At 34.9% G+C, this 12654-nt stretch overlaps 1 protein-coding gene, 1 non-coding gene and 1 pseudogene across 2 annotated transcripts in view; all 3 read left to right on the plus strand.

The window, feature by feature from the left end:
• Positions 1 to 12654, plus strand: part of SPAG16 (sperm associated antigen 16) — a 704011-nt gene that overhangs the window by 540099 nt on the left and 151258 nt on the right. The window lies entirely within an intron of this gene.
• LOC112477116 lies at positions 2908 to 3026 on the plus strand (annotated as a pseudogene).
• On the plus strand, positions 7401 to 7531 carry LOC112477104. The gene has a single exon (XR_003045325.1). It is a non-coding gene; the product is annotated as a small nucleolar RNA SNORA72 (small nucleolar RNA).

The raw sequence follows: 12654 nt of genomic DNA on the forward strand, positions 1-12654 counted from the left end.
CCGTCCTGGTCGTTCCTATCCCCTCCATCCATGAAGTGAGAGCTTGCAGTGTCACCTCTCAATGCCTAACGTTTTTAATATATATACTCTAAGAAATGGAGCCTTCTTGTCATTTCCCCAAGTGTACTTTTATAAAGCCCAAAAGTTTCATTGATCCTCTTTGGATAGAATCCCTGTCTGAAATTATAAGGGAATGATCCCAACTGGCTGAGGTGAATTTAAGCTATATGAGTACCCCTCTTAGAACATTTGAGGGTTTCAACAAAAAAGCTGCCATATTATCTCAATAGATTTTAGGTCTATTCCCATTGTAAGTGTGGTGTTATTATGCAGTTATTTATAGTACAAATTCTTAAATGCTTACTTTCAATTTCTTAACTCGTCATGAACCAGTAACAAAAAATGGATGTATTAGCATCAGTTTTGGAACCCCATGTCCATAAAATAAATATGCTTGTACAGCAGTCCTCCCTTATCTGTAGGGGATACATTCCAAGATCCTTAGTGGATGCCTGAGACCACAGATAGTAATGCACCCTATATATACTGTGTTTTTACTATACATACATACCTCTGATAAAGTTTAATTTATAAATTAAGCACCGTAGGAGATAAACAACAATAAAACAGAGCTATTAGAACAACATACTGTAATAAGGATTGCGTGAATGTGGCATTTTAAGTAAAACAAGGGTTACGTGAGCACAAACACTGCCATCGCCTGCGGTATTGCAACAGTCCCTCTGATAACTGAGCTCATTACAAAGGGACTGACAGGCGAGTAGAGTGTCCGCCACGAATACACTGAACACAGGGATGGTTCACGTCCTGGGCAGGACAGAGCTGAATGGCTCGAGATTTCATCTCACTACTCGAAACTGTGTACAACTTAAAACTTATGATTGTTTCTGGAATTTTCCATTTACTATTTTCAGATAGCAGTTGACTGCAGGTAACTGAAACCATGAAAACTGAAATAGCAGATAAGGAGAGACTGCTGTATTCTATTTTGTTCTTCACTTTACATTCCATGTGATAAATATCTGTGTTTCGTTCACATAGATGATAAAATGCATGATTCCTGGTAAACCATGTAAATAAAATTTGATTATAATGATCTGATATTAAAAGTCATGAAGGCTTGTCACATAAATATAAAGTCAGTGCAAAACTTTTCAAGCTTTATTGATATGGTACAACCACTCATCCCAACATAGTCTCTCTATAACTGCTGACCTTTATTACTTTACTGTTAAACAGAATTGTGATAGCTTAGAGTTTGGACTCATTTCTTCTGCCTTACATAGCAGCAAAAATATAAGCATTTCTTTTCACCCCCACAATATTCTCTGGAAGAACTACAGTATAAGGCCAGCTATTGGTTGAATATTACCCATATGTTTCTTAAGGGTGAATTTCCAATCAGTTTCAGAGCCTAAAACAAAAGGGCATAATTTGATAAAAATCTTATTGCCCGATAGCACACAGATATCTGCCAGCAGTTTTGGTTTCTTTTAAAGGGCAGCACATGGCTGACTGATCCCATACTAGGATTTATATGTGTAATTATTGCCATATATTCAAAATATCACTTTTATCACTGAAAACCTAGAGCTTTCAAATTTTTGCATTTTAGTCATTCAGTTCTTAGGGAGATAGGCTTCTGTAAAAAGAATTTTAATTCTAATAAAGCTTTCATTAAACTTTAAATAACTTAATGATGAAATAGATATAAAGAAATCTAGTTTTCCTTTTTTATTTAGAATATTTCTATAAATACAAAAAAGGTAGTTGCTTATTAACATCAAAAAATTAACATGCGTACTGATTGACAGTTAGATAGATTTGCACACACACAAAAAATTGACTTATGCAGAGGCTGAAAGATGCTTCAAAATGTGCTTATTTTAGAGATAGCACTGCTTTATAAGTACATTTCACTGTAATCCAGTATGTACAGACAGTTCAAGGAAGTAACCTTCTGAGCTTGTGTCTGCCTCTCATAAGGTTATATGCATAAAATGAGGTACTTTATGTAAATTAGTAAGTATAATTCCTGCCACATAATATGCATCTGAAAACTTATTGTTATTGTAGAGAAGCTATTTCTTAGTTACTGGGTGGAAACACTTTGTGTTTGGAAATGGGATTACTAATTTGGAGCAAAATAAAAAAGGAACAGAACATACTAGCATAAACAGATATACCTGGATTAAAGGTCCCTGAATTAATTTCTATCTAATGAGAGGTGTTTACAGAATGATGATATTAATTACATATAGAGACAGAACTAGTTCCTTAAACATCAAACATATATAAAAAGCACATGTGTTATTTTATTCTAAAGAGCAGAGAGCTGTACAAAACTGGAATGGATTGAGAAGTTTTCACAGAGCAGGAAAACTCACAGGATGAAAGGAGACAGAATTAGTGGAGATCTGACCAAATGTTGCCTATGTAATCCAGGACAAAGAGGCAAAAGGCTAAATGGGACAGATGTAGAGTTATGTGGAAATCAGAGAGCAGAGGAATCTGACCATTGTATTTAGAGTAGCCCTACATCGCACACAACACAATCACCCCTTTGTTCCTGCATTCTGTTTGTTCCTTCATATCAACTTCCACAATCTGTAATTAATCTTTTTTCTATTTATTTAGTTTACAATATCTCTCCCCCTCTATAGTGTAAGTTCTATTAAGTCAAAGTCCTTGTCTTTCTTCTTCAGCACTCATTTAGACATGCCTAGACATACCAGAAATGAAATAAAATAGTCGATGTTTAAAAAAATAAAAATTAAATTAATACATTAACGAAGATGAGCCGAAAATTGAAAGATTGATTCTTTTGGCAAACTTTATTGTGTAAGTTGTGGAGTAACATTGTCAGGTATTAATTAAAGAATTACAGTGTGCAGCCATGCCACCCTGAACAAGTCCGATCCCGTCTGATCTCAGAAGCTAAGCAGGGTCGGGCCTGGTGAGTACTTGGATGGGAGACCACCTAGGAAAACCAGGTGCTGTAGGCGAAAAAAATAAAAAAAATAAGGAATTGTAAGCTGACAAGGTCCTTGCAAGGTCAACCAAGGATTGCCCCGCCTAAAAAATAAAAAATAAAAATAAAGAATTTCCTGCCACCTTCACGCCACCAAACTGTCTTTCACCTCAGAATTGCTCTCAACAAGCTCTCTACTGCCGCAAGGGACAGTCATCATAGCTCATCGTAGAGCCAGAGTATAAAGTATTAGATTCTTACCTTTCAAGTTTAAATCCATGGCCTGAGTATAAAAAATGAAGACTTGTGAGAATATAATTACTTAGGGTTTCTTCCTCTTTTAAGTAATCCATGGACTAGGTTCGGGGTAGGAGAGAATATAAGAAAAAAAGAGAAGTTACTGGGGGTCGAGTGATGATGATGAAATAATTTAGTTGGCTCTAGTACAAAATATATGTCAGGAAATTAAGGGATTTTCAGATGCATCAGTAGATGTTTCCATGGAAGAATGACAATGGCCTAGAACCACACAGTTTTTCTTCTTCCCATTGTAATAACTTTATGTAAGTGCTTTGGAACGTATGTGCCACGTGAAGGAGAAGGGGTAGATGGAAGGAATGAATATTAAGCTGACTTAGTATATTACGAATTGTCAAAATGGAGTTCTCCCTTATCAAATAGGAAGCAGCTCAATACAGAAACACATGCAAGATGCAGTTTGTTTCAAAGGAAGAGTGAATAGAAGTGTTTAAAAGTTTACTCTTTCAGGAACCATGATGGTAGGACACTATGTAGGCATAACATAGTTATATCTTAAATCTATGTGCATTCATCAATATACTCCCCTCCCCTCACACAGAGTTCTGTTATATTTATGTTTTAATTCATGAGAATATTCTCTTGTTTTAAATGCCTCTTAATTATTCCCTGACCTTGACCAAGCTTCTTGGCAAGTGAGAGGTATTATGTTGTAAGTTATCTATCAGTATTTTTATTATGGTAAGTTAGTTTTTTAAATCACTCCAAATGGCAAAATAAAATCTTGGTAACCCAATTTTAAGATTACCTTTCATTGTTCAGATATGACCAGTATGCCTTCCCTAGCTGCAGGGGAAACTGGGAAAGAGGGTCTTTCATCCTCTATAAGAGAAGGCAGCATAGAAGAAGAGGTTTGGAGATTATTGTGTAAATAACAATGTCTGCCATAATAAGTAATAGAAACAACCTCCGGTTAACAAAAATCCGCCTAACCAAATCTTAGCTTTCTAGTTCTTTGTGATTACTCTCGTGACTCCATATCATTAGCCTCCCCATTTTCCTGTTGGACAGAGGGAAAAAGTAGGAAGAGAAAATAAAATGAGGAGAATAATATGGTTTCCAAACTTTTATACAAAGTCACACTTTGAGCTATTTCTTCTATCCCCAACTCCTCTTGTTTATTATCAAAGTGCATTTTTCTCTATTTAAGAGATTTTCAGATTGAGAGAGACCTCCAGGATACATGACTTTGAAAGCAGAGGCTCTACTCCAGCAACTATATCTAGAACCATGAGAAGTCCAAATTATGAGGAACTAGGGAGGTCAGAGTGCCTGTCGTACAACCTCTGCACAGATTGAGCTCTTCTTCTGTGTCTCCACTTCTCCCCGAGTATCCACCTCTCACATGGCTCGATCTCTGACTTGACCATGTGACATTGGTTCACTAAAGCTAGAGAATAAAAGTCTACACTTGAAATTTGAGAGACACTGCCAATAAAGCATTACTTAGACATGCCATTAAGAATACTTGAAAGTATAATGAAGATCTATAAAGGAAACTTATTTTTGTCCCATGCAATCTTTCAAAGAGTTGTATATTCAATCATTCAACACATGTTTATAAAGCATGCATTGTGTGCCAAGCACTACATGACAAAGTATGTGTCCCCTGTACTTCGGTTTGTTTAGGTACAACCATAAATAAAGCAAAATCTAAAAAATTAAATCTAGGTTCAGTTATTTTGATTATCTGTGATTTTTTAAATCATAAATTAAAATGATTGAAATTTCATATTTTTCAATGAAGGGGCTCATTAAACTAAATATATGGAATTATTTTCTTTATATTATAAAAACTAAACATTCTTTGATATCTAATTCGCATAGAATGTATCCTCATATTCACAAAAATGCCAACTCTTTGCAAATGTAATTGCTCAGTCTTCAGAGGCAAGATAGCTTTCCTTCTAAGCTTTTCCTTAGCCTTGTGTTTACCTGCTATGGTCGTGAATACTAATTTTAGTAATACTGAACTCCCATTAGTCAACATTGTCCAAATGTGAAAATTTGTTAATGCAGTTAATCCCATTCTTCTTAAATATCACATCTATCTTTGTAATTTGAGTTTTACTCATATCATAGTCATCAAGTAATTTCATGATAATTGCTCACTGATTCAAATGTGGCATTCCTCATCTTTCTGTGTGCTTCATTTATAGCAGGTTGTGAAAGTCTGAGTATTATGTAGGAGAAAATGAGTAGTATTTTATACTTAGCAATATCCCTTGACCAGAAAAGAACTCAATTTTTTACCTGAAAATTATGGCTTTTTCTTTTTTAGTCATAAATTTTCACTTTTAGAACTAATAAGTCAATTCATATAATTACCTTCTATTGCTTAGATTTCTGCAGTACTTCTTACAGTGATTCTCTCGACTCCTCTAAGCTTTTGGCTGTGAATGACAGACTCACAGCTATTTTGCTTGTTCGATTAATACCAGAAAACAGAATTTGCATCTGGCCACCAGGCTTTTACTCATCAAATCAGCAAATGGAACTAATGTGGAATAATAACAGGAGAACTGGCTTTTGAGAACAGAAGACTAAAAGGGATTTTTATGAAACATGTAGTTCACATTAAAAAAAATCACAAAAGCCATTGAACACTGAATTCATCTTATTTTTCATGTCAGCTAAGGTTATTATTGTCTCTTCTAGGACATTCATGATTTTCGCGCTACAAGTAATGTTGCTGAGAATTTTTTGATAACTATTTTCAATGCCAGCCATGTAAACAGTGTTCCTTGTCTTTAGATAAAATTCTATACTCTACTTGGTTTTTTTGCATATTTTAAAATGTGGGCTTGAACTGAAGAATTTTTTAAGACTACAGTAAAATGTAATCCTAAGAGACTCACAAAGCCAGCAAATATTAAATAAACACCTCTTTTACATTTTTCTCCATGATATTTTGATAGAGTGATTGAAAATACTCCAGGGAAGAAAGAGGGTTTTAAGAGGTTCTTTTAAAAAATCAACTTAATTATACAGTTAACTCCTTTACATGTAAATTAATTTACGTGACTAAAGTAGACTTATCTGCTTCTCTTTTAATTAAAAACTGAGCTAACATAGTTTATCTTTTGAATTATCACAACTACCAACAATCTTCTTCAAAATAGCTAATGCGGCTTAGAATTTTCACAAATTTTTATTGTATAATTGGAAATAATAGAATGATTAAGAATCTTAATGGAGTGAACCAATCTTCAAAATGACCATCATAGCCTGTAATTATCTTCCATTTCTCTGTTTTACATTTTTTTCTACTGTGATTCATGCATATAGATACATGTTGTCAGATACTAATCATTCTCTAACTGCATTCATATTATTATGTTACTGGACTTTTCTCCAGGCTTTTCCTCTGTGTTTATCTCAATGCAGATACTCTCTGGTATTCCTCTTGAATTGAATGGTATATAACAAGGATGAAAAGGGAATATGAGTGGGATCTTTGCAGACTTCCTCTCTTCCTCACTTGCCAGTTTCTACTGTTTGCTTTGGAATTGATCTAGTAGAGATCGTTTGAAAATTTAGAGCAGAGTGATTCTTTTCCTTCACATATGGCTGAAAATTTCAAAATATAATATATACTCTCGCACAGAGTTGGTATCTCAAATTATTTCATAAAAATTAATGGCCACAAAGGATGTTATCTCCAGCATTTTGTATATTGTGTAAGTGCTAGAAATATATTTTCCAAATGCTTATAGCTGAGAGATTGTTTGAAAATTTAGAGCAGAGTGATTCTTTTCCCTCACATATGGCTGAAAATTTCAAAATATAACATATACTCTCGCACAGAGTTGGTATCTCAAATTATTTCATAAAAATAAATGGCCACAAAGGATGTTATCTCCAGCATTTTGTATATTGTGTAAGTGCTAGAAATATATTTTCCAAATGCTTATAGCTGCAGATTTAAATTATTCAGTTTATGTTAAATGGTAAAAAACCATTCCTTATTATCAAACCAATCAGCCAAATCAGGCTTATATCATTATCAATTCAAATAAAAATGTCAATATACATTCTCAAGATGGCCATCTTTTTGAATTCTAAATAGGAAGATAAAAAGGTAAAATGGTCGAAAATATTCTTGTTGTTCTGATTTTGTAATAATCAGGCAGGTTAAACATTCACTATATTAAGACCATGCGTATGTCCCCAGACCTAGCTCTTCCCCTAGGCCTGGTTTTATAAATGTTGGTGACAAACATCTTAAGTGGGAAATGGTCTGATTCTAGGTAACTTTGATCAACCTCAAAAAATGACAGCACAGCTAGTATAAAAAGTTGAAGATACCCACTGCTAATTTCATGATTACCAGTTGCCATTCAATTAATCGTAAAATTATTATTTTATTTTCTAGAAAAATAAAAATTATTGAAAAAAAAATAAAGCAGTGGAAAGATAGATAGAGGATAGATAGACAAGAAAGAGATTATCCAACAAAAGCATGGAACCTTGCCCTGAGATTTTGGTTTAGTGGAAAAAGGCCATAGCCACCTCTTACAACCCATGCCACAGCTGTCTTTGCTTCCCTGGTAAAACTCTTCCTTTAGGAGCCGTGTATTTTGTAACTGCCCTTTGGTTTGGCACAATTAACTTGGTTATACCAAGGGTAGTAACATACTTCTCTTTAGCAAAGTAGGAAAAAGATGAGAAGAAGTTGGAAAGGAAAAACCAGGGTGCTGTGTACCAAAATGATGTGAACTAATTTTAAGACAGTGTTAATGTATAAGTTGAGATTCTAGAAAATGATTATCATATAGCTATGAGGTTATGTTCCCATAAGACATTCTTTGTAACTGCCAACAGAACCCATACACCAATGTGAAGGTCATCGACACCATCTCAATGAAGATATAATTGGCATAAAACATTGCACAAGTTTAAGGGATTTAAGTCCTTTTAATGTGTAAATTCTTGAGCTTCAGTTCCAATAGTTTCTTACTCAAGCAGTCAAGCAGTCTGAGTGAATCCTTGGACTTGACTTTGAGAAAACCAGACTAAGGTAAAAGAATGAATCAGTGAGGAAGAAAATAAATACTACTCTAAGAGAAACCAAGCGAAGGATTTACAACAGAGGTCGAAACTCTGTGAAGGTGTGGAAGTCCATACTTTCTTTCTAAGCAGAAATTTATGAAAATTTGGACAAAAAAAATAGAAGGTACTGAAAAAAACAATCAATCTTACCTTCCCAGTGATGGTGTTCATTTGGTGATAAATCCACAGAATATTATGGAAGACACACATGATTAATGTAGAACAAAGTAGTCACTTCCTCCCTTATGTTCTACTTTCTTTAATGTTTCTTTTATTCCTGATGCTTTAAGAAAATAGTATCTGTGTGAAATAATTAATGAATAATGCAACTTTACAATCTGGTAAAGTACTCTATTTTCTATTGCATAAGAGAAATGGAGACTTGTTTCTTCCATTAAAGATGATTTTGCCATCTCCAGGGGCAAAAATCAAGGAGAAAATAGTATTATGTTTGCTCAGTTTAGTTAGCTCCATTTAGCTATTTTTTAGCGGCATTTGTATAATCCTTTATATCTTTTTTTTTTCCTTTACTAAAAAGACAATTTTAACATTTTATGCCATTGGGATTGGTTTTGTTTTCCATGTAATATTTCTGTGGTTAACAAGGACCCATGGCTAAGCAAAATACTCCATTTGCTGAATTGTACCTATGTAAAATTGTTGCTCCATTGCTAAAATGCATTTTTTTTTAAAAAAAGTAATGAAACTGCAAAACATTTCTGTCTTATATCGGATTCCTCTAGAAGAGCTGGCCACTTGGAGACAAGGATTTTTATGCAAGAGAGTGCCGTTAGGAGAAACTTGTAATGGAGTGAGAGAAAAGAATAGGGAAGTGGCAGAAGCCAGTCAGTGATGAGCTTTCAGCTCAAGTTCTAGCATCAACCTGATCCATGTGGAAATCTGAGGCATAATTAACACTGCAGAGTTGTCCCACCTTGAGGCAAAAACACTAAGCTTTGCGTCCCTGTTTCAATTAGTGGCCGCAGAGGGAGAAAATAAATACTACTTTAAGAGAAACCAAGTGAAGGATTTACAACAGAGGTTGTGGGTGAGGCATAATTTTATAGACATTTTCAGGCAATATGACATTTAGCGAAAGATATTTCAAAAAAGAAAGAAAGAAAATTACACCTATGAACGTTTAGCAGCCAACACTCTTCGCAGCTGGGGGATGGATGTTGCACTGGCTAGAAAGAGAAACTGGCTGATGTCCCAACAGCCTCTACTACAGCTGCTAAGCCAGTCAAATATATCTGTGTAATTAAAATGTTAGAGCTTTCATTAAAATTCATTAACATTCAATCCAAAGTGAGATCTTTCGTGTGGAGGGGGCGCAAGGGAGGGGTGTCATTTGGTTCATTTGGTAGATCTCAGCATGATGACTGCCAAGGTTTCAGGCAGAGTGGTCCAGTTAAAAAATAAAGTTCTCTGGCGCTAATACATTGTATGATTTATTTGCTCTGTGACCTTGGGTAGTTGCTTAGCTTTTTGAATCCAGTTCATCATTTCTGTAACTGCAGTCATAATACCTATCTGTGGGTTACTGTGAGAACATGTGTGTAAGGCTGCTGATGAGAGAGAAATCCTCACTAAATGGTGACTCCATTTTTTTTTAATATACAGTGCATATATATATTGTGTTGTTTTCCGTTTCATGACCTCAGGCACCTCCTCCGAAACCCAAAAATACACCAAGTGAGAAAGTGTTGCCAGGTCAGCACAAATGTCATCTCACTAGAAAAACACACTCAACACTGGATATCATTTCTATGTAAAAAAAATCAGAACATTTAGTTTTATATTTTTATTTTAAATAATAAATTTGCAAACACTGCTGAGGTAAAGTAATGCATCATCCAGATGCACCGCTACATCAGCAAAATCAGTTGGTCTTCTATAGAGATTTCTAAAGGAAGTCACTCTTTATATAATGCTCAGATATTATAGTCAGCAAATGGTAAGCACAGTTTGGGCTGGCAAGATATTTAAGATGGTCACTGACACATTCTAAAGCAGTGTGTTACTATATAAAAGGCATGATTGGGGCTTTTGCTTTTTCTACTGGTCACCACTAGATGGTGATATATGAAATGTTCACTTCAGACTTGTTTGAAGATAAAAGTAATGCCTTGGTTCTCCAAAATTCATCTTCCTGGATCATAATCTTCGCAAAGTATATACACTACTACACATACATTTACTCATATGTTACTAGTGCATTTACTAGGTCCCCTCTATCACTCTCATTCAGAAATACTATATTCATACTTTACAAACTATTATAGTATGAAACTTACAGGTACATTAGAAGCAGAAAAATGACATAGAAAAAAAGGTACCAACAATAAACATACATATTTTCAACTTGACATCTAATGGCCCCAAAGCAATAATTCTTCAAATTTGTGTATATTTTACTAGTACGAGATACATCTATGCACATTATCACTTCAGATATTTATAACACACTGTAGGGATTGCTGGTCAAATACATATTCTCAATTTACATGTGAAGAAAGACCTAGAATGTTTTTAACTTTTTCAAATTCACAGAGTTAGTGAATGGCAATAATGGATTTCAGATCCATATTATAGGTCTACATGGCTGTGTGCTTATCATATTACTATATTTTAAGGAGGAAGACTTTGTTTTAATGACTCTGAAAGCCCTTCTTTGGAATCCATTTGATAAAGGGATAAAATTCTACATATTTACTATGAAATTTATAATCATATATTTTAGTCAAAGCATATTTATTTACACAGCATCTCCATGTGTTAGCCACTCTAATAGACAGTGGGGAATCAGTGGGAATAAAACATCCATGCCCTGCCCCTTATAAAGCATAGAGTCTAATGTAGTAGGCAGACACAATGCAAGTAGATACAAAAATAATTATAACAAATTCTGAATGTCATAAAATAAAAGAACAGAATAGAAGAGAATAACTGGCAGAACCTACAGGGTTGGTCTCTTGAAGAAATAACATTCAAGATGTGACCTAAAATATGAAGAAGAGTCAGCCAGGTACAGGTAACAGTTGCTGGCACAAGGAATGACTTGTAGGAAGGTCCTGAGGGCAATACTTAATACTGTGCAAGTTTTAAGAAGAGTCAGAAATGAAGTATAAGAGGAACAGAGTGACCAGTGATAGATGCTAACTTAGCGAGAAAAAGATATAAGTGTAGACAGGTGCCACATCAAAGAGTTTGAATTTTATTCCAAGTTCAAATGAAGGCTTGATGAATTTCCAGCAGGGGAGTGCTATGATCTAATTTACATTCAAAAAAAGATGTTTCTACCAACTATGTAGGAAAATAACTTGACTACAAAGGGGACGGTGGAGATGGAGAGAAGTGAATGCTATATGTTTAAAGAAAATTTGGAGGTACAACTGACAGAATGTAGTGACCGACTGTAGATGGGAATGTGGGGTGAGAGTGAGGAAAATGACTTGAACCTGAGGTTTCTGACTTGTCCCAGTCACTAAATGATGTGCTGTGTCATCATTGAGGTGGAGAAGATTAGGGAAATGCAGAAGACAGATTCAGGAGAGAAAACAGCAGTTCATGTTTACACTTGATAAGTCTGAGATTCTTATGAGAACCAAATAATGATTTAAGTAGAAAAGTTGCTAATAATGTAGAGTAGATTCTGAAGGGGAGTTTCAAGCTGCGGTTATGAATTTTAAGTCACCAACATTAAGATTTCACCTAAAGTCAAGTAAGTAAATAGTATCTTCTAGGATAGCAGAGAGAGATCGAGAGAGATGAACAGAAATGTTCAGGACTGAGCCCAAAGAACATCAGTACCTAATGGTCTTTCTACAATGTCATCCTGCTTTCTTATGAAAGTTTTCTAAGTGTACAATGTTACTGGGGCCAGACTCACTCTTATTTAACAATTATGATACTATTAGGCTCCGAAGAAAAAATTTGCACCGTTTTCCTGATTTTAACTCCATATTGCATGTCATAACTCAGTATTATATGCCCAAGAGAAGTGGAGCTGTAGGGTAGAGAGAAGAAATTGTATCAGAATATATCGAAATCAACATGTCCCTACAGACTTCCCCCTTTGTCCTTCGAATTCCTCTCTCTTTTTCTCCTGGTGAGACCTTGGCATTTTACACTTTTCAGCATCAGGACATAAACATGAAAGAATTTGGCATCTCAGTGTCATTTCTCTTCCACATTTGGATGAGCTTTGTGATTGTTTAGATACCACTTAAGTAGTATAAAAAGGAAAACTGTCCTAAGATAGTGGACACAGAGTCCACTCCTAGGTGTCT

Source organism: Pteropus alecto, unplaced genomic scaffold (assembly GCF_000325575.1).
Source record: "Pteropus alecto unplaced genomic scaffold, ASM32557v1 scaffold182, whole genome shotgun sequence".
Classification (NCBI taxonomy): Eukaryota; Metazoa; Chordata; class Mammalia; order Chiroptera; family Pteropodidae; genus Pteropus; species Pteropus alecto.